The 23,378-nt window shown below is 40.9% G+C and overlaps 1 protein-coding gene and 1 long non-coding RNA gene across 4 annotated transcripts in view; one reads left to right on the plus strand and one right to left on the minus strand.

The window, feature by feature from the left end:
- Window positions 1-23,378, plus strand: part of LOC102013743 (olfactory receptor 4C6-like) — a 27,012-nt gene continuing 3,634 nt past the window's right edge. The window contains exons 1-3 of one of the 3 annotated variants that reach the window (XM_013506517.1): window positions 1-179; window positions 1,555-2,178; window positions 2,285-3,486. The gene's annotated coding sequence lies outside the window, so the exon portion shown is untranslated. Of the gene's footprint in view, window positions 180-1,554; window positions 3,487-5,981; window positions 5,998-23,378 lie in introns of those variants that run through there. The other 2 variants (XM_013506518.1, XM_005408279.2) reach the window with 2 other exon arrangements.
- LOC106147020 overlaps window positions 22,592-23,378 on the minus strand; it is a 14,302-nt gene continuing 13,515 nt past the window's right edge. The window contains exon 3 of the long non-coding RNA XR_001231719.1: window positions 22,592-23,368. This is a non-coding gene — a long non-coding RNA (uncharacterized LOC106147020). The remainder of the gene's footprint in view (window positions 23,369-23,378) is intronic.

Below are 23,378 nucleotides of genomic sequence, written 5' to 3' on the forward strand. Positions count from 1 at the left end.
TATATAATAACGCAGAAAACATTTCTCTGTGTCGGAGCCTTGCTCCCCTGTCCCACCAGAAGGACCTCTGGTGCCTGTGTTGTTTGTCTCTTGGCCTGCATCGTTCCCTCCTGCAGGAATCTCCTGGACCTGCTGTGGCCAGACTGCAGCAAGTTGGCATGTGAACAGGGACTTGACAGGTAAGCAAATTTTCGGGTATGACCGGGACCCCGCTAGAAGGGTGTCTCGAGCCCGCCTGAGAGGGAGGCATAAGTGGCCTCTCGGCAGGTTAAAGGTTTGATTAGCAGAAAGTTACAGAACTTTTGAGAAGTCATGGACCATACTTAGTCTAAAGAAAGAGGACTCTGGGTAGAAATAGTTCAGTCTATGCTTGAGAAAAAAGGAATTAAAACCTCCAACCATCAGGTTGGATGACTTTTGCATTTTGTTCAAGAATGCTACTGCCCTTTGTTCCCTAAAGAGGGTACTTTGAATCTGCCCACATGGAGAAAGGTTGGGGAAACTTAAAAAATGTTACAGACAGCACTGTCCAGAGGAAGTTCCAGCTGATGCTTTCACTTTGTGGAACTTAATTCGTGAAACTTTACATTCCGTGCAGAAAGGTTGCCAGCTTGCCAAAAATCTTGATGAATCTCCCAAGGAGTCCACCCCTTTAATTAGGTCACCTAGTATTACTTTTCAGGTTAAAAGGTCTGGGACTCCCCCGCTGCCGCCTGATAATGGAGACTCTGAGGGCGAGTCCCTCAGTCCTGACAAAGCAGCCCAATTGGAGGAAGAGGCCATTCATTATGGGCATCATGACGATTTCTTTTTGCCCATAGCTGATGAGGTCAATCAGACTAAGATTAAGGAAAACCTTTCAGGTAGTTTTGCAGCCTTGTAACAGTGTGGGCCCACCAGGGAGGCTACTAGAAGTATTGTTTGCTACTGTGGTCACTGTCCAACTTACTCTAATTCTCCTTCTTTTGGTGTTAATCCTAAAGGCCTCAGACCTAATCATCTTTGGCAGATGGATGTCACTCATGTTTCCTCTTTTAGGAAGTTGTCTTTTGTTCGCGTGTGTGTTGACACCTTTTCTCACTTTACATTAGCTTCTGCTCGAACAGGTGAAGCAGTAAAGATCTATTTCTATGCTTTGCCATCATGGGCAAGCCCAAAGCCTTTAAAACAGGCAGTGCTCCTGCTTATACTTCTAAAGCATTTTTCACCTTCTGTGATACATTTGAAATTTCTCATTCCACAGGAATGCCCTATAAGCCTCAAGGGCAGGGCATTGTGGAAAGAGCTCACCAAACCTTAAACACTCAAATGTTTACATGTTTAAAAGAGGGGGAATACACCTATAACACATCACAACAAATTATTAATCATTCACTTTATATTTTAAATTTTTAAAATTTGGATCTGTCAGACCCCCCTGCAGCCCATAGACACTGGATAGATCTGTCTCCAAATAAGCCTTTGGTTAAGTGGGAGGATGTTTTAACAGGCCAATGGAAAGGTCCCGATGTTTTATTAATGTGGGGGCCAGAGTATGCTTGTGTCTTCCCTCAGGACACAGAAACACCTGTTTGGATTCCAGAGTGACTGGTGCGACACCATGGATCAACCGCACAAACCGCCGACTCCAATGCCCTGCCCCCCACCAAGGGAACCTCTGCCAACACCTCCAGGGACACCACTGTTCCTGTCCCATGACAAACCAGAATCACTGATCCTGCCGCTGAAGATGATACAATTCCATACTGGTTCCTCCTCACGCCACACTAAACCCCACCACATAACTGCTGTGTTCAATCCCCCTTTGTGCTTTTAATGGATAAAGGGAAAGGAAAACTTGACATTATCCAGAGTACTAATGGTATTGGAATAATATATCACATCGTTTGTAAAAATTGTACTTTAACCAATTGTATTTCCACTCTGCTACTGGATGAAACTGTGGTTATATTACAACAACCTCCTTTTTCTGAGATGTCATGCTGAATATCAGTGGATTTATGTCACTCTCTTAGAATATAGTGAAACCTGTATACTTGGGAAAGAATTCTAATACATCTTATGGGAGTATGGAATAATAGTGATATTAGTTAAGATCTTTCCTCTTTGCATCAAAAAATACAGGCTATTTCTCATTCAGGGTCATCTCTCCTCCCCACTTCTGAAGTGACATCTGATGTACGTAAAATTAAAACCCTTGTTCAGGATCATAACTTCGTGACATTTGTTTATAATGTTGCCATTATTTGAGGAATAGTTCTGATTTTTGTTGTTCTCCTTCCAGTCATCATCTGAGCCCTCTTCTGAGGAATCCAATCTGCACAGATAGGTATCAAGATACTACAATTAAAAAGCAAAAAGGGAGAGATGCTGGAGACCTTCCAATGCCAGTTCCTTGACAAAGTCAGGACTGGCAGTGGATATCTGCAAAGCAGGGACCACACGGGATGGGTGTGCGGCCTCTCTCTCTACTCTCTATTAATCATAGCTTTCCAGATATTCACTGTGCTATTGATAATGATGGTTGGGAACGTGAAGGATCAGAACTGAAAGTAGTTAAGGAATCAGAGCCCAGGATGAAAGGCACCCCTCCAGGGTTGAAAGGGGAAGTAAAATCCACCACAGAGATTTGCGTCAGTCCCCTACCTCCTGTGTGGCAATGTTCGCCCACTGGAGTGGGAGGGGAGCGCTGGGTGGGCCTAGTGCGTGGGAAAACATTAGGTGAAGACCCTGTGTGCGCTGAACTGGCTCTAGATGGAGATATTGTAAGTGTGGGTCCTGTTGTCCAGTAGACAGGTGAACAATTCTGTGAAAAATTATACCTAATCAAGAACACCTAGCGATTGATCATTTTGCTTTCTTTTATGTGCTTTAGAAAAGTTGATTTCCCACTAGGGTTGTGGCCAGACGGTCAGTCAACCATGTCTGAATCTGTAACTAAAATAGAAACCTCACTGTATCTAAGAATTTCACATGTCATTGCAAAAGTATATAATAAAGCAAAAACATTCCTCTGTGTCAGAGGAGCCTTGCTCCCCTGTCCCACCAGAAGGACCTCTGGTGTCTGTGTTGTTTGTCTCTTTGCCCCTGTCATTCTCTCCTGCAGGAATCTCCTGGACCTCCTGGGGCCAGACCATGGCAGACAGCAAATTGGGGATGGAAGACACATCCTGGATGTGGATGGAATCAACCAATAGGCTTGTAGCCTGGGTGGAATAAAAAGGGAAAGAATAAGAAAGGGCTCCCTTTTTTGAAGAATTTCCAGTCATCACCCTTGCCTTTGGACACTTGTTCCCAGCTTGTTTAACCTTCCAGTGCAGACTCTTCCACCTCCCAAGACTCACAGCTCTGTCTCTACAGGTTCCAAGGCGTTACAGTCTTCAACTGGGATATGATCCTCTGCCTCTCCCATGTAGACCCAGTCATTTTAGATTTGTCCACCTCTGATCCACAGATAGCCACTGAGACTCTAATGCTTCTGATCCTGTAAGTCTATCTAATAATTCCTTGGTATAATCATGCATATATCTTATATTGATTCTACTTTTCTATAAATCCCTTATATGCAGGCCTTCCATTGAAATCTGGGTGGAAGCACCTATGACCCCATAACTCTTGCATTTTGTATACTTGTAACACCAGCATCCAAGTGATTAATATCTGTAAGCACACGCTAAAGTCTCCCCCCAGCTTGTTCGCTCCCCAGTAACCTTGGACAATGCAGTGCCTTTTGCGTGCCTCTGTGACAGAGCATGATGAAGTAATGCCAGGTTACCTTCCCTAGGCAGCCCTGTCAAGCAGGGAGCTGTGAGGCTGTCTTCCCAAATGAAAGGTTGGAGCATTTACACCCTGTGGTCTACGATATGTGGGATCATGGTGACTTGTAAGATGCCCTCAAGGCAACTTTCTTTTTACCCAGGTGAAAAATACTTGCTTTATTTTTAACTAGACTCAGTCAGGCTTACTGTCTGGGAAGGACTTCCTGCAGCATTTCTTTACATAAGTTTTCACTCTCATCCTACTAGATCAAGGACATGCTTATTCTCTTCTGTCCAGCAGGACATTCTAATCTCACTCTGAGTTTCAAGACCTGTATTTCCTACACAGGCACACCTGTTTTATGTCTATTTCTTTCTGAACTTCATCTCCTGTACTCAGAAATATTTCTGAAACTGAATGTTGCTCAGTAACCTTCATGGTACTGAAATTGTAACTTGGTGCTCCTTTGTATTAGAATTTGCTTTGAAGAAAGAACACTTTTTAAATAAAGGAAGATAATCTTTTATTTGTTAGGCCACGTGTAATTCTTAATTTTTTATTGTTTGCGTATATCTTGTCCTATTGTCCAAGACATATACTTGCCCTGAATGTGTCATTGTTGAGTAAGATTGCACAAAACCATGACACCAGTCAAGTCACTCTCACACAGTGGCTTTCCAGGGCCTTAAGATACTCCAGGTCATGCAAGGTAGGATTGCTTTGATCAGCTTCCTGAAACTTGAGCCTCCCCCAGAAGGCATAACTCTGGCTTCTCTGAGTTCCCATCTGTCTTCTGGAGGTCTCCTATCCTAATTTAATCCAGGGTTTATGGCTACACACGATCTTGTACTTATAGCATACAGATGTGTGAAATATACTGCAATTTCTTTTTCTAAAAAAAATAAAGTCCTGCTAACATCAAACAAATCACTGCTATAACCTACCAAGACTCTGAATTTAACATGCATTTAGTGTGTGTGTGTGTGTGTGTGTGTGTGTGTGTGTGTGTGTGAGTGTGTGTGTGTGAGTTGCTGCCAATATGTGGAAGCTGCATGTTATTAGACAAGTGTGTGTTTGTGTTGGTGAAGCCTCAGTTTTTAATCTGGTAATTAGAGAGTATTACACACACTATGAAACTACCGTAATGATAAGAGAAAATGCTTGTGAAAGACTTATACTGCTCTGAAGGAACAGTAATATATAAGTATAAAAATAACATTTCTAGGAATAATAATATTGATGAGAAATAGTATTGCATATTATACAATTAACCATAGTAAAAACAGTAATAATGACCATATGCTTTCAAGAAGCATGGATTATTATATGGCTAAGAGAAGTAATGATAAACATAAAAAATAGTTTTGTTACTTTGCTATTTACATCTACTCTTTGCTTTGTCTAATTCCCTTGACTCTTGACAAGCTGTGCAGCATTGTGCACCCACTGTCTAGTTGCTGCTTGTTCTACAGCCCCCTCCTCCTCGTCTGGTTACCCTCTCTCTCTGAAAATAGATCCTTGTCCTCAGGAAAGACAGAACTCTTCTAGAGAAATAAGAAAACTGTGAGAAGCACAAATGAGAAGATTTAGCAAGACCTGCAAAATGCAACAGACACACACTTGGGAGGGTTTCACGAGGAAGGCAGGTCCTTGTGCCCTTTGGCCCTGAGGTGAGAGATCTCTGGAGCCTGTGTTTGGTGTACTGGTCAAAGAATCCAGGGCCAGCGCTGCCTCTGTGCAGCCCCTGCCCCATACTCCCTCCCTCCTTCCCGGGGTGAACCTTCACTGTCACCTCAGAGGACAGATGTGTTCTGCTTTTCCTCCACACACTGACTCTTCTAGTGAAGACAGAAGATAGGAAACATCATTTAGAATCTTGGCTTTATTTCTCAGGGCTGGAATGCACAGTAATTATTTACTACAATCCTGTATCTTAAGTGCTAGACGTGAGTATGAGGGAAAGACTCATTTTGCTCAGAAATCAGCGGTGAGAGGCACCAAAACCTCCATTCCATCTCCCCCAGGTTTCCTGTTTCCCCTTCTGCTGCCAATCAGTTGAATTTTTTTTTTTTTTGGCTCAATTCAGATAAAGATCATGAATTAGCAAAGTACAGCTCTGCAAGTAGTGAGTGCCACCGCCCCTCAACGTCTGTGAACACTGGGTGATGTCAGTCCATACTGCTGACCGCTGGTCCGCGATCGGTCTTCCTTGGCTGAAGGTCTCCAGAGCTCTCCAGGGTAAATGTCTGCTAGTTCTTATTGTTGAGCCAACTACTCTGTCCACAGATCCACAGAACAGAGAATAAAAATCATGAGTAACTTACAAGACCTGAGTCCACACTACCTGGGAAATAAATCACAAGCAGCTTTGTGGGACCACCAAGGCATGTCTTTTCTTTTTTAACACAGAAGCGGGTGAGTACCGTACACCAGAGGCAGCCGTGCTGGACAAACTGGAGAAGTGTACAGGGAATGCTGCTTACCAATCCCCTGCAGGCCAGGGATGAGTACAAGCTGAGCTGTGATTGGTTCAAATTTGGGCCTGTTAATTGGTCTGAGGGCAGCCCTAGGTTTGGGCTCCAGGACAGCCCCAGCTGACATGGTGGTGGTTTGGTTAGAGAGTAGAGCTCTTCTGTTGACCACTCTACCATCTCCCCGAAACAATGGCAGGCTGAAGCTGGGGAGTCTTTGGGAGGTCCAGCTGCATCCATCACAACTAGTGGGGACTGGGGAGGTTGGGAATGTTACTTATAAGTCCAGATCCATCTGTCCCTGGCCATAAACATGTTTTAGTGGTTCTCCCCCTCTTCAGAGAAGCAGCAGGAGCATTTGAGGTGGCAGGATCAGAGGAGGGGGTGGCAGCTGATGGGAAAAAGCAACCACCAAATAACCAGGGAGGACACCGAGGAAGGTTGTCCAGGTCCAACCTGGGGGCAGAGCAACAAAGAGAAAGGAGGGACAGGGGTGCGACAACCTTGACCAAACCATACCCTCTTGGCCAACGTCGTGGGAAAAAGATTCAGGCTTCTCTCCCTCCTGGCTTCCTAGGGAGTCTGCTGCCATTTCTCCATCACGTCCTATGGCTGTGACAAAATCCACTGAGTCAGGAGGTGCAGCTCTGCTCCTGCACTCAGACAAAGAAGGGAAACCACACCTCCTGTTCCTAAAGGAAAACTGACTAAACCAGTTAAATTTGCCCATCCAAGCAGCACTTTCTCTGCAGTCCGTTTCTTCGATCTAACATTTTTCCCAGTACTAGAGACTGAAATCAAGGTCTTCACTCTGAGCTGTATTCTGAGCCCTTTTTACTTTTAGTTTAAGATAAAGTTTCTCTGAATTGCCCAGGCTAGGGTTGAACTAGCAGTTCTTCTGCCTCAGCCTCCTAGAGTGCAGAGTTTGCAAATTTGTACCACCACACTCAACTCTTCTCTATGAATTTGTAAAATCTTAGAGAAGTTTAAGGATGACATACTATAAGACAGCTACATAATTCCCCCAAAGTGGCCTGCTTACTGTCTTCCCTCTCTATCCACCCCATGCAAGTTCATTCTCTGCCTCTCTCTCTCTGTCTCTGTCTCTCTCCCTCATTCCCCTCCCCTTCCTCCCTCTCCTGTTCTTGTTTTCCTTTAGGAACTCAGCAATCTCCAAAGCAGATTCCTCTCTCTTCTTTCTCCGCTCAGTCCCACCACACCCTCAGGTACGTCCAGAGTCTGAGCTCCATCACCCTAATCAGAATGGAAATGACCCATGCTGATAACCTAGGGAGGAGATTGTCAAAAGACACTGCTAATGACATATTGTGTAGATAACTTCTTTTGGGAACAGTCCTGAGTACTGTAGGTTTCTTAGCAATGCCCTGGCCTCTATTCACCAAAGATGTGTCAGCCAGGTCAGTCACTAGATATTGCCAATGTCCACTGATACAGGAAGACATTTTATTGATTACTAAACCCCATACTCTGAATCACTAATCTAGAAGTGAAAGGGATTTTTGTGAATTCTGTGTGAACGTGACAAAAAAAATCAGCACTATATTCTTTAAATCAAGTTAATTTATTTTAAGTGTCCTAAAATACAGTACATATAATTTATGATGCTAAATATTTTAGGTGTGTTTCCATTGTGTTATATTTCTTGTATGGCAGATCTTTAAAATTTTGTTTTACCTTGCAAAAGAGAAACTACACTTATTGGACAGCACCATCCCATTTCCTTCCTAACCCAGCTCCTGGCAACCACTGGTCTATTTTTTGTTTCCTACAGGCTTTCTGAACAGTCCCAGTAACTCATGAACTTAGAATCATACAGGATTCTGGTGTGTGTGTGTGTGTGTGTGTGTGTGTGTGTGTGTATTGCTTCACTTAGCACGCTGCTCTCAACTTTCATCCATTCTCTACTATACGGTGGGATTTCTTTCTTTTGCAGGACTGGTTAATGTACCACACTTCCTTTATGCAACTTTCAGCACACATTTCCTTACTTCCATCCACTGGCTATTATGAACTGTGTCGCAAAGACCACACATGAGCAAACGTCTTTTCAAGATCACATAGCTTACAAGTCTTCATGGTTCAAGGCTGGTCTCTGGAGAATTGCTTTGTTCTGGTTGAGCCATGTTTGTCTGTGTGCTCTGTGATCTTTTGCTGGGATTTGGGCATTGAGAAAACATCAGCCTTCTCATCATTACAGATTGGTTTGTGCAGGGTTAGCCCTCTGCACCAGCAAAGCTATGGATTTCAGGGCCCCCAAATCCTCTGGGATCATCTCTGAACTGTATGTGTGGTTTTCTGGGAAGAGATTTCTCTGTGTGTTCTCCAGGTAAAGTAGCCTCTGTCCTCCTGCTGTCATTTGCTGTTGCTCAGTCTCTCCAGGTGAGGCAGTGGTGCTCATCTTTGTCCCCAGAGTCCTGTGCCACAAATGGCATGCAAACTGTGCTGGTCCCTGTAGCACTCTGGGTCAGAAAAGGCGGAAATCAGTGCCGCCTGGAAACCCAAAAAGTCCCCAGCGATGGATCCATTCTACACATCTCTTGCTCTTTTGAGGGAGGACATCAGAGTTGGGTGTTTTCTCCCAGGGTGCCAAGGTGAGAAGATCTTCAAATAGTAAAGTGACATGAATTTCCCTGTCCACTTTGACACCTTTCTTACAGGCTGTGCAGATCAGGTAGGTGGGTTGCTGTGAATCTTAGTCCCCACGTGCTGTTAAGTCAGAGGCCAACAAGAGAAGGATATGGTCACAGGCACCCTATTCTACCAACTTCCTGATGGTTAAGCTGAAAGGTAGGCATTGATGCTGAGGAGGGCATCAACACCTGCCCGAGGAGGGGGTTGGGACTAATTTTGGTACTTGCCTACCTGGAATACTTCTCTTTGCCCACACTCTCCATAGAATATCTCCCTTTCCTGCAGGTCCACAATCTATTCTTTTTCCAGCATGTCATGTTTCAAGAATCTCTTCCAGGCAAATAAGAAGACCCTAAGTTCTTGGATCCCAAACACTCATCTTCTCTTTCTTTTTTCCTGCTAGGTCTTGTGTCCCATTTCTCTCTACATCTCAGATTTCATCACCTACCCCTCAACCCATCTCCTTCAAGGTCAGAGGAATCTTCATGTGTTATTTAGGGCTTCTGCCTCCTCTTAATTACAACTACCCGCCTCTACTCTGGGACTCACTGATATTACACTGTAGGGACTCTTTTTTATTGAAATGTCTTTCTGAAGTGTCTAACTAATCTCTTTGGTGGGATATTGTGTTTGGAGATTTAGAAAACAAACATTAGGAGGTAGTAGGCAAGCCTGTCTCCTTTTCTTCCTCCTCTTAAATTTCCCAGTAGTCCTCAAATACACCCGCAATGTTTAGACATTATCTTGAGGGAAAGAGCTTCAAAGTCCTGAATGCTTGGAGTGAAGAAGGAAACAATAATTTTGCAAGAATTTTAGCCTTACACAAAATTTGATGTGAATAAATTATTACTGAATGTCTGCTGTTAGTTATTTAAAAAAGGCTGAGCATCTGCTCCTACATTCAACAGAAAATAAAGGGTAGCCCCTGCTACGAATCATTTCCTAAAACTCCTGACACTCCTCATGTTAGTGAGAAGTTACTTGACACAATAGAGAAGAAAAGGGAAGTGTGACATAACCAAAGGACAAAAAGGGACAGAAAGGGGAAGTGTGTCATAAGAAAAGAGAAAATATGTTTTCAAATGGACCTAATCACCATGAACAGGCTCCTGGTGTGTGGGAACTTGTAGCAGCTAGGAAGAGGCTCCTGGTTGTTTTTAATCTCTGTAGGTATTTGGGCAATTCCAACAAGAAGAAAACTCATTTTTACATCAAAGCAGTAGCCTCAGATGAATTGCTTTCTATTTGTCTCACATATATTATTTTTCAATTTTGTTTTATGGCTTAAATCTGAACATTATTTCTCTGTTCAAATTATTAATTTGTGTCAATGAATAAGGTTTATACTTCTGAAAAGATTAGTGGCTCTGAATAATTCAATATCTACAATTAGTGTCCAACTTCTTGAGGATGTAAAAATGGTTAAGATGTGTTATGTACATGTATCAATTTTCCACAAAGGGGTGTAAACATTATGTACTACACACATGAACTAATAAACTAAAATAAAATATAAAAGTGGTTTAAACCATGTTCTGTCAAACTAGCACAAATTCTAGGCTAATTCTGTCATGAATAACAAGCATTGATCCATATTCAAAATCAATTCACCAAATAATGTACTATAATTATGCCTGTGTAGGAAATGTAAATTTATAGATGGATAGCAGTTTCTGTCCTTAACTTGTAACTTGTATGATAAGATTGACTAACAAATGTAGGCTGAGAATAGGATTAAGCAGATGTTAAAACTCTTCAGTGAACTTGTTTGGGGACATAATATTCACACTGTCTTTAAGAATCAGCTCCCTGGTTACTTTTTAGTAAGAAGTTCAAATTATAGCTTTATTATGATGAAACAGTGGTAAAAAAATGGCAATGTAAACAGTGTGTAAAAATTTCTACTTTAAAATGCTGCAAAGCAGGTGAGTTAAAACCACTTATTTCTTACAGTACAGGAGACTGGGAAGATCAAGTTCAAGGCACCAGCACTCCTTTATGTCTGCTGAAAGCACATGTTTGTTTCATAGACTGCTGCCTTCTTGCTATGTCTTCACTTGGTAGAGAGGAGTGCAAGAGTTCTCTGAGGTCACTTCATTAGGGCACTGATACCTATTTTAGAGAACATCCTGTGTGCAGCTGAGAAGAATGTGTATTGTAATGTTGGGTGGAGCGCCTTGAAAAGGTCTACTAAGTCCATTTATTCACAAATTTGGTTCAGTTCTGTTGTTTCTTTGCTGATTTTTTGTCTAGTTGAGCTATCTATTTGTGAAAATGGGGTATTAAGGTCCCTGTTAAAAGTGTGTTATTGCTTATTTGATTTTTCATGTCTATTAGTATTTGCCTTTTATAGTTAGGTGCTTCTATGTTTGGTGCATATATATTTATGATTGTTATCTCTTCTTCTTGAAGTTTTCCCCTAACAAGTATGTAGTAACCTTCTATATCTCTTTTGATGATACTTGGTTTAAATTTCACACTGTCTATGAAGAGAATAGGTACCCCTGCTTTTTTCTGGTTTCCTGTCACTAGGGGTATTGTTTTCCATCCTTTGACTTTGAGTCTGTGAATTTCCTTGTGTGTTTCTTGTACACAGCATATTGTTGGATTTTGTTTCTTGGTACACTCTGCCAGTCTGTTTGTTTTGTTTTGTTTTGTTTTGTTTTGTTTTGTTTTGTTTTGTTTTTTTTGATTGGTGAATTGAGACCATTTAGATTAATGGTTATAACTGATATGTATTGGTTTATCTTGGTACTGTTACTTTCCTGCTGTTGGTTCCCTACTTTTCCCCTCTGTTTAATTGCTTGCCCTGCTTGGTGGTTTCCTGCTGTTGCTGTTGGTCATGTGGTCATTTTTATCTCTTTCTAGAATATCTTACAGTACTCTTTGTAGGATTGGTTTGGTGGTCATGAATTTCTTCAGTTGTTCTTTATTGTGGATGTAACTTATTTCTTCACTAATTTTAAAAGATAGCTTTGCAGTGTACATCAGTCTAGGTTGGAAGCTGTTTTCTTTCTGGACTGGAAATACTGCACTCCAAGCTCTTCTTGGATTGATGGTTTGTGTTGAGCAGTGTGCCATGATTTGATTGGCTTTCCTTTATACGTGATCTGTTTCTTTTCTCCAACACCTTTTAATATTCTGTTCTTGTGCTGAATTTCTGAGCTCTTGATTATTATATATCTGGGTGTAAATTAATTTTGTTTATGGCTAATTGGACTTCTATATGCCTCCCTTACCTGTATGTCAGATTCTTTCCCCATTTGGGGGAAATTTTCTTCTATTACTTCTGCAAACTGTCTTTTTATGTCATTTGTATTGACTTCTGCGTTTACACTAACACCTATCAGTCTTATATTGCTGGTTTTGCTTCATCGTGCAGCTGTTGAATTGTTATTTCTTGGTTCCTTGTTATTTTTAAGAGATCTTTCCTTTTGTTATTGCTGGCTGCAATCCTGTCTTCAAGGTCTGAAAGTCTATCTTCAGTTTCACTCAAGTGGTTTTGCCAGACTTCAATGAAATTTTTACCTTCCTGGATATCTCTTTAAACCTGTTTCATGCATTCTCATTTTTCCTGTACTGTTCATTCAAGGTTTCCATTATTTTCCTATCCTAGTCTTTTTTTAGCTATGTCTTTTTTAGATACACTAATCAATTCTTTCATTAGGGTTGTCATTTCTTTCTTTTACCTGAGAGATTATTTTTGATCTGACTTCTTCTATAGCCTGATGGACTTGTTTCTTTACATCATTTGCTATCATTTCAGAAATTTCAGGTGTTTGATTCTCAAGTTCTTCTGTGTCAGTGTCTCTTAGACTTGTTCGGGGTAGGGTGGAGGTCTAAGATTGCATTTTGCTCCTTCATTTTGATATTTTGTGCTTCAAAATATGTTTTTATTTTGTTTTCTGTGATGATCCATGTGAGTTTTGGTAGCAGGCAGGTATATCACTAGTATCAAGGCCTCTCTAGGAAAAGTCTGTTCTTCAGGGATAGGTGCTGTGTGTAGAAGATTCTTGGTTTCTGTCTGTCCCAAGATCCTACCTTCCCAATTAATTGAGAGTGGAATATTGGTTTTTGTTTGATTCTATCCCCAGTCTTTCAGTGTAGGGTATCATGAGATTATTACCCCAGAGCTCCCCTAAATTATTTGTTACACAAGGAAGCACAATTGATTATAACAGATGTGACATCCTAGCTACAGTAATACAATTAGGAATAATAATAGCATCAAGCACAATTTAGGAATTGACAAACTATGGCAACTATTAATTTTATACTTTAGACCACTGGAGTAAAGTCTATAGCTATATAACAGAATCAATTATAAGTTAGGAGTTTGTAAGCAAAACATTTCCCTTTGTTAGAGTGGATTTGCCCTGGGTTCCTCCAGATGAACTGGCTGCTGTGTCCCAGGAACTTCTTGTTCTGGCTGACCACCCCATGGTGTAAGGGGATGAACCAGCCACCTGGTTTCCTCTGGACAGAGACTCCCTTGATGATGGAGGGGTGCTGGGCAGGATCTGTTTCCTCCCATGTGGCTCAATATGGCTCCCACAATTGTGGGGCTGTGGATGGGGTCTCTCTCCTCCCTCATGGCTCAGCATAGCTCACTATGGCTCCCTGGATGGCAGACGTGCAGTGGGCAGAGTCTTTCTCCTCTCTCGCTGCTCCACATGGCTCACCAAGAGGCATGGTGGCTGGGGTCCTCATCATATAGATATTTTTCTCCGCCCCATCATCTTTGCTGTGATCCTTCTCTGAAAGGGAATTGTTTGACCTCTCAAACTATCAGGTGCATGTCAACTGCAGGTTGTATGGTTTATAATACCATTTTAGAAATATGCAAAGATTAATAATTCGGTACTGTAATGTGTGTTCCTTGACTCATGCGTTACTTGTAGGTGGAAAACTCAGGCATTGTCCAGAAGCTGTGGCAAGGTTGGTGCTCTGTGTGACCTTTTCTTAATTTTTGACCAGGCTTGTTCTCTTCTAAGTTTCTTGTACCTGCTGATCTTGGAGAAACATGTCTTTCCTTATTACCTTACATAGAATGCCTCTGGAAACATTGTCAGTCTCTACCACCTCGAGAAACTGAGATCATCCTGAATACATGGACACTGTCTGTCTCTTCCCACACAACAATTTGTCTTATTACCCCTGCTGCACATCAAGTACTTGCTGAGTTCAAAGAATTGTTTCATCCTGGAGATTATATTCCATTCCATTTATTTCTTATAATAAAAGTAACCTTTAAAATTGTTACTCATTTTTTCTCTCTGTCATGGTTTGTGTTCAGATGTCCTTCCAAAGCCTCATGCAGTCATGGGACAGGCTTCTAGAGTTTATGATTGATTGATAGTCCAATGCTGGAATTAGGGGTGTGAGTGCTACACCCACCCTGGGGAGGGTAGCTTGCATACAATATAAGGGAAGAAAAGAGGCTTCCTTGCTACTTCTACCTTTTTTGCTCTTGCTGCTTTTGCTGTTTTCTGCCACCATGAACTGTTGCCCTCTGCCATGTGCTACTCCGCCTTGGAGCCAGCCAAGTGCAGACTGAAACCCCCACAAACTGTGAGGTAAATAAACCTTTCCTTCATTAATTTTTGGCATCAGGTATTTTGTTTCAGCAATGAGAGAAAAGTAATGAAGACACTGTCCATTCATCAGAGAATGTTGGAGCAATACACTCAGAGCAGATATAGAAATCAGTTAAAATTCTGTTGAATTCTTTGGTAATTATGACCACTGAGCTCATAAACGTGGAATCATCACTCACCTGTTACAGGATGCTGTTATGGTTTATGTCTGTGTGTCCCCCCAAAGCCTCCTGCGGATATGGGGCAGGCTATTAGAGTTGAATATGGGTGTGAGAGCTGCACCCACCCAGGAGTGGATAGTTTGCATATGTAAGGGAGAGGAAGGAGCTGCTTGGGGGCTCTCCTCCCCCATTTGGCCCTGGTGGGTGCTTGCGGCTTAGCTGTGTGCTGCCACCCTGAGATGCAGCCCTCTGCCACTTGCCACTCTGCCTTATAATCCTGCCAAGTACAGATTGAAACTTCCACGAACTGTAAGCGAAATAAACCTTTCCTTCCTTAATTTTGGGCATCAGGTATTTTGTCCCAACAGCAAGAAAAAAGTAACCAAGACAGATGCTCCACATTAGCCTTAACTATCTATCCTCTTTTGACAGCATCTTTCCCACAGGACAGTTAAAAAATGTTCTTCCTGCCTCCCATAGGGAATGTTATGACACATAATCATCTAAGATATTAGAATCCTGTGCAGTATATCTCCCTAAAGGTTTTCTTCCTCTGCTAACTGGAAATGGCCTAGATACTGCAATAAATTTAACCTTTGGTTGTATACTTGGCCTAGAAGAATATCAAGTCAACACTTCTCATATGCAGAAACCAGAAGGAAACAAGGGTATGATGTCCCCCAAAGATAACAAGGCAAGAGGAAGAGAAAAGTCTAAATGAACAGCGTAGAGAAAATGTGGATGATAGCATCATTGGTGAAAGAGGCCTAACTCTGCTCCTACACAGTGCCCCAAATTGCCAACACCTGTTTTGGGAAACAAAGTACCCTAGTTCCTGTAATGCATGTGTAATTTATGTGCAAATATAATCCTGCAATCTTGGGAAGCCAGGTGCTGTCCTCAGCCAGAACCACTATTCTGTGGGCTACAGACATTTCTTTTCAAGACCTCCAGATATTTAACAAGAGTTCTGAGCATTAATATGTATCTGAAGCCCTCATTTTCATGTTTATTTCCAAATTCACTTCCATTTCTTTTATTAACTCCTGCTTAAGAAATGACATTTAAAGAACAAACTTTTATTAAAATAACAACACTCCCCCAAGTACTTGTTGAACATCATCTATATAATATTTATCACTTTTTATGTTTTATCTGTTAATCCACATAACTCTTCCCTGAGGTCGGTTTATAATGAAACTTTGTGCAAGAAATACTGAAACTCCTAAAAATTGAGTGGAGTACCTGGTTAGCGCAGTTAATATCTGGTTAATGCAGTTAGTAAGCTTAATGCTGATATCTGTACTGAAGACTCTTTATTTCATGATGCTTCTCTTTACACTACTCCCAAATAAAAACCAGGGTCACTTGAAAGTGATGATATGAAAGATATTTCTAATCATTAGCTGATAGTATTTCAGGTTAGGAACCTTAGAATTAGTAGTAAGCCAATGAGGACAGCTTGAAATTGAAATTTCTATGGAATCTATAAAAGAAAAGCACAATAAACAGTGCGATGCATTTCAGAAGCATGAATTTGAAGTTAGGGATGCAGAGTTAGACTTGGAAATCATTGCTTGTGGGAGACAGTGATGTAACAGAAAAAAAACAGATACAGCTGTTAGGGAAGCAAGTCAACAGCTGGGGCAAGTAGGATTGATGCTTGAAGGGGAAATTTTGATCAAGGAGGAGAAGGTTCCAGTTAGAAAGAAGAAATCAGAAGGAGAAAGGTGGTGATAAATATGGTGGATATCTCCGTCACTTTTGCATGACTGGGACACAAACTCCAACACTAAGCACTTAAAGCAAGAGAGGTTCCCTTGGGCTCAATGTTTTCAATCAATAATTGGCATTGGAAGGGTCTGGGTGGAGGAAACAGAAAGAAGGGAGAAGCCAGAGAGGGAGATAAACCCTTCGGGGCGTGGTCACAGTGATCCATCTCTTCTGGTCAGACCCTGCCTCCCAACACTAAGCCAGCTGCTGCACCGCCAGAATCCAATCCCCTCCCACAAGCCCATGCCTCTGAGCATGTGAGGCTTTTCAGGTACACACAAGTATAAACCAAACCACTAGATATGTTAATTAGCTTGATTTAATCTTTTGACAATGTTGTGTGTGTGTATGTGTGTGTGTGTATATATATATAAAACAACTCACACTATATACCCTGTAAGTAAATAAAATTATTACATAAAAATTGAAAGTCCTTCTTTTAATCTTACTTCCTCTTGCAACTATTTGCCATTAATTTCTTCCATGCGCAAGGAAATATGTTGAAACAATTTTACTCTTGCTAAGAATTGTCTCCAGCTATTTTTCTCAGTCTATCTTAAATCTGTTGCAGTCAGATTTTCCCATCACCCCAATTTAAAATGAATTGTCAGTATAGCACATCACCTCTGCATTGCTCCATGCAATCTTTAGTCTTACCATGGTTTTTCTAGTTCTATCAGAGGTATTTGAAACTATTGATCATTCTTAATTCCTGATCAAATTTATTCACTCTGTTTCCCATTTACCTTGATTTGATGAGGTCACTCCCCATTCTGCTTTGTGATTATCCTTTTCTCCTTGACGTCTAGGGGTTGTAGCAACCTATTCCTAGGTTCTCCTTTTTCCTGTCAGTGCATGCTACTCCAGTAAATGCCTCTGATCACTTAGCTGTAAATATATATATGTGCTGAATGCTCACAGACTTATTTCTGTATCCCAGATTCAGACATCTAACTAATGGTTTAAATCTTTGTTGTTGAATAAACACCATAAATTCACAATATCAGCAAAAGATGACATCACAGCCTCACTACCACTAATACCATCATATGCAGACTTCTCTCACAAATGTCCTTTTCTAGGTAGACAACAACTCCTTCCTATCCATTCCACAAACCAAAACCTTTCAGCCACTCTGCTATGTGACGAATAGTGAGTGTCCAGAACTGAGGACCCTCATTGGTAGTATTAGTGGCCTTTTATAAGGACTTGTAGGCATGGAGTTACTCCTCTCTGCCCTTACGTTGTGTGAGGATGCAAAGATGGTGTCATCAGTGAGGAACAGGCCCTCACCAGACACTGAATCTGCTCATGGCTTGGTCTTGGACTTGGCTGCTGATGTGGCCTCTAGAACTGTGAGAAATAACATTCTATCATTTACTGATTACCTGCCCTAATGTATTTTGTTATTGCAGCTGCAATGGACTCAGTCGTGGCGAACCTAAGGCACACAAGCTGCAATGGGCTGTTTTGTATCATTAAAACCACTAAAAGGTTCGCCCTTACAGGACTAAGTCATGCTCTTTGCTCTTCCACACCTGATATCTGATCTAACATGAAATTCTACTTTTCTACTTCCAAACGTTACCCAGAATCCAGCACGTTTCACAACCTTACTGGTCTGAGTCACAATGTGTCCTCAGCCAGGTGACTGAAATTCATGCCTTAACTCTCCTCTGCCTCTGTATCTTCTACTCTTCATCTCACCTCAGTTGCAACCTATGGCAACATCCAAAGTGATCCTTCACAGGCAAGTTGAGCCTCCTCTCTCCTCCAATCAAAGCTCTCCATTTCACTCTCATGAAAAACAAAACCCATCACACCACCCTCTCTGTGCTTTACTTCCTCTGCCCTCTGGGTCCTTCCTCATTGGGCAGCTTGCTATTTCTCCAATCCAGCAGACAATTTCCTAGAGTGCAGATGGCCATATGGTTGACTCTGTCTACATTTTCAAATGTTTATTCGAATATGATGCTGTCCAAAAATTGTGCCCTGACCATCTATTTAAAATCACAGAATTTCCAGCCCTGACAATCCTCTTTGCCACGCTCAACTTTTCAGTTTTCCACAGCACACATAAACTTTTAAGAAGACAAGCTGTGCCTTGCTGGTCTCTTATTTGTTTTCTCCCTCTCTTCCTCCCTAGGAGATACACCCATCATAGCAGGAAATACCATTTGTTTTGTTCACTTGTTAACCCAAGTGGCCAGAATATGTTTAGCATATAATAACTATTCAATAGTTATGGATGCAGTGAGAAACTGTCTAAAATGCATAGAAACAAAGGCCGAGAAAACTTATGACATTCAGATCTGGGGGTGTGCATGTTGAAGATAAAGCAAATGAAATGACCCTAGAGTATGATTCAAAAATTCATCCAATTATTTGTAGAAATGTTGAAAATGTGTCAAAAAATCTCAGTGTTTACACATTACTGTAAATGATGTGAATAATTTAAAATATTGGTTATGCAATACATTTGGGAATTGACTATTGGATAAATTGATCTGGTCACTGTTACTACATGTTTTTGGAAAATGTCTTAAAAGCACCACTTAGTTCTAAGGACAGAAACTGTCTGGTGTCCAAGGAGTTGCCACCTGGACTGATATTGTTGTGTGTTTGCTCTTTCCTTCCTTCCTTCATTCCTTCTTTCCTGCCTACCTTCCTTTCCTTCCCTTCCCTTCCCTCCCTCTCTCCATCTCTTCCTTCCTTCCTCCCTCCTTCCTTCCTTCCTTTTTTCTGTCTTTCCTTCCTTCCAGGCATTTCCAATTTTATAAAACCTTTTAAATATTCTAATATAAAAATTTATTCCTTTCTGTGAATAGCTGTAGCCCACACTTTTTCCTTGTGTTTAGCATTCTTCATTGGTTTTCCTGAGCTCAAGTCCACTGACTTTATTTTGGAAGGTGTTAGGACCCTGGATTTCACAGTTCTTATTCTCTTTATATTTTGTGCTCTGATACACACTAGCCTCCTGCTGATGCATACACTCCTGAGGGATTTGGAAGGTGATGTTACAGAGACCTTTTCTTTCTGCTTTTGGAAATAGATGAGGAAGTAAGATAAAAAATGATTAGTGAAATTTTTACTTATGCAACTGGATCCACATGCAGTTAATTAGCAGATGACACACTGCAATTCATATCCTCAAATTCCAGCTCAATATTCTATGTAATGAACATAGCTTTATTTCATGTATAAATATCCATGATTTTGGGTAATCCAATTGAAATGGCACTTTCAGTCCCTAAAGGATAATTTATGTAACTTGGAAAATTATGACAAAGTGCTAAACAGCACTTCATCATTTGTCTTTTTAAAAATACTTCTTTTGCCAGGGATATAGCTCAGTGGCACAAGCGCCTGCCTGGCAAGTGCAAGGTCCTGAGTTTGATTCCTGGTACCAAAGAAAAAAAATAGTTATTTCCTCTCTCTCTCCGCCCCTCCCTCTCTCCCTCCCTCCCTTCCTTCTTTCCTTCCTTCTTTAGTTCCTCTTCATATTTACCTTCTCTGTCCCTTTTCTTCTTCCTTTATGGATAATAGAAACCATAATAGGTATGAGTTAATATCTCATTGTGATTTGGATTTATATTTCCCTGGTGATTAATGATGTCAACATCTTTCATAATCTGTTGGCTAAATATGTCTTTTTTAGAATAATGTCTATTAATTTCTTTTTCCATTTTTAACAAAACCTGTTTATACCAGCAGATGGCCTTTGTCTCTTAGCTGATCTATGTCCAATTTATTTATTCCAAGAGAGGCTCTGTCCAAGAGGGTTCTGACAAAAGAGAAAGTTAGGTTGGCGTGTGTGTGTGTGTGTGTGTGTGTGTGTGTGTGTGTGTGGTGAACAATTAGGAAGTGAAGACAGAATACAAGACACAGAATAAACTCTTTATTCACAGGTCCCCAAGAAATGAAAGGGGTTCTCAGGGTGCTGAAGGGAAGTCAGGAGACACTATAGAGCTCACACATTGGAGGCAGGGAGGAGTAGGCACCTGACATGCGGCATTTGTTAAGGGCAGTGGGCTTAATCTCTTGGGTTTTTCTGTGTAGGCTATAAGGTGGGTAATTTTTTAAAAAGTCATGACTAAAGGGAGAGCAAATTTGCAAGACTCTGGATTATTACTTATCATCATAGCTAGAATCTGTAGGTAGTGCTGGGTTATAAAGCAGCAAGAGGAGGATCAAGCTCCATATACCAAATAATGAACCCAACAGTTATGAGGCCTGCCTGGATTTTAAACAGTGTGGGTCCCTCTTGAAAGTGGATGCTGAATTTCTTTAGTTCATCGGTTCATTAAAGAAGTTGATGCCAAGAGGAAATGAAAGTTATAATCCTTTGTTTTATAACTGTAAAGCATTGCCTGAAACTGCCTTCTTAAGAAACTGAAAGTAATTTATGTACATTTTTGTGCCTAAATTTTAAAAAAGTCTTCAAATCTCAATGGCAGTGGGAAATAGAACCTAGAGTTAGATTCAACTCAGGTTCCTCTCAGTTCCTACATTCCAGGTACTGTAAGACTCATGTGATTGTGTGGCTGAGGTTCAAATCCTAGTGAAGAAACAAACAATAAAGTGGTTGATATTGTGAACTGTAATTCTGCATGAGGAACAGCAAGTCGGTCCTGCCCCAGAGGTGAGCTTGCCCCTGAGAACACTTTACTATTACAGAAGGGGATGGCAATGTGTTGGGTGGGGAATTAACACCTCTGTCCAGGTCAAAACAACCTCAAGGGGCACTGCTGTGGTGATGCGCATGGGGGCCCTGTCCTCCTGCTCCTCTGGGCTCTCCACATCCTCCCAGCCAGCTCTGACACCGGAGCAGAGATGTGCTCATGATGGCCCTCCTCAGAAACAGAGAAAAATCCTTCGACTTTGATCTAAAAATGTAATCAACAGGATTGATGATGAAACAGACTGGGAAAGGACTGACTCAATTGCTTTAACAAATGTTCTTAATTGGAGAGAGCGCAAATCCCTAGCGACCCAGAAGAGTTGTTTCTTCCTTAGCCTCAGAGAGTCTTAAGGCTTCTGCTTTAAACATTTCTTTGAAAACAGTAGAAATCCTAGTTCCACAAATTTGGTGGACATTGAATAATTCAATGAGTTTTCCTCACTGGTTTCCCAGGAAGGCTGCCTCTACAATTAGAACATCGATCCAAATAATTTTACCTGGCTCTCGGTCTCACCAAAGAAGTTGCTTCTTGTGAAGGAATCTTGAATTTGATAAGAAGATCTTAGGGTATTTGACAGATATTCATATTTTCTAACAATCATCTTATTATTTGGCTAATATTTAACATGTAAGTTTGGTTCTTGCCTAGAATTATAGCATAGAAATATCTTTCAAAATATGAAAAATTATCAATTGAATCAACTTTATTGAATAAGCTCATAGAGTACTAGTACTCTAAAAGTATGTCAGTCATTCACATTTAATATACATTTTGCTTATTTGTAAGTGATATTTATCCGTTGGGTAGGGAAACATGTGTTACAAATATCCTTTTATACTTGTGTTTTAACTTGAGTTAGACCAAGCTATTTTATTTGCCAGATTTTTACATCCTTTGAGCAACCTTTTAAAAAATGGGAACCAACCAGCCTTTGTGAAATACAGAAATGGCAGATAAAATATGTGATTCTCAGAAAGTACCCACTGGAGTGACACAGACACTCAGACGCAGTGGGGGTGATGCTGGCGGTTTACACCCCGGCTGTCGTAAGGCCACCTGGGCTGCACTCCAGGCACAGCCTACCAAGTTATTATAGATCTGAGATCTCAAAAATTATACCACTGCCACATCCACATCGTAAAATTTAATGGAGTAGGTTGCTTTTCCACTAATACTTCCTTGCGTTCCATGAAAGGTGGGAGCAATTGGGAAGATATTTTAAGGGATTTTCTGACACTTCCACTGATAAATCTAGTGGTATAGAATGAGTAATCATAGAGCTTCACAGGCATTTTAGGCACTCGGGTTTTCAATAGAGAAAAACAATTTCACACACACACACACACACTCAAATGGAAGGGCGATATCAGCCACAGAGTCATCTTTCCTCAAATCTCAACCATGTCTTACTCATCATCAATTCTGTTACTTTAAAGATGTGAAAAAAACCTGAGTATAACAAATGTAATTGCTTTCATTAATTTTATTCTGAAAGATTGATGATCCTACTTAGAACAAGTATAATTGTCCCAGCATTTAATCTCATAGCTTAAATGTTTGCTGAAACTTTTCCTAAATTATTCTATAGTAAATAATGTATGCTTATAAGACAACAAATATAAACTTAATAAAGTTAAAAATATAATAAATGAGTATAAAGTAGAAAAATAAATGAAACAGGAATAACAACACTCTCTGGTACATCACTGATAGAAATATATAAATTTCAGAAGGAGAATTCATCAATACCCTTCCACAATTAAAATGATCATACACTTAGTCCAAAAATATACCTTACAGAAATACTTGGATCAATTTGATTGATACGGCCATGTTAATGTGTGTGTGAATGTGTGTGCACGTACTGTACATTCATGTGGACAAACATGCAAAGTTGTCACTGCAGCATTGTTGGAGGAAAATCGAAAGAGCATAAATCTTTGTACATTGATACGAAATGCTATTGACGGTAAATTATGCATTAAAATATAAACTACAGAATACTTTTACACATATGCCATGGCTTACTGTGATATAATAACATTATTCAGTTGCAAATTCAATAAGCTATTTAGATGCACATCGGAGAGCACATCGCCGTTCCTCAGTGAAGCAGCTGAGCAGTGTGCCGCAGGTCATGCTGGAATCTCCTCACGACGCAGGGCCAGAGCTGTCCGCTGCATGATGCCTCTTCTGCCCCTCCAGACCTTCCTTCTGTTGGCCCTCTGCTGAGAACATCCCCTGCTCCCTGCTTCTCTTAGGGATGGCCTAGCCTGAAAGATG

This window comes from Chinchilla lanigera, unplaced genomic scaffold (genome assembly GCF_000276665.1).
Source record: "Chinchilla lanigera isolate Chin_1 unplaced genomic scaffold, ChiLan1.0 scaffold00110, whole genome shotgun sequence".
Classification (NCBI taxonomy): domain Eukaryota; kingdom Metazoa; phylum Chordata; class Mammalia; order Rodentia; family Chinchillidae; genus Chinchilla; species Chinchilla lanigera.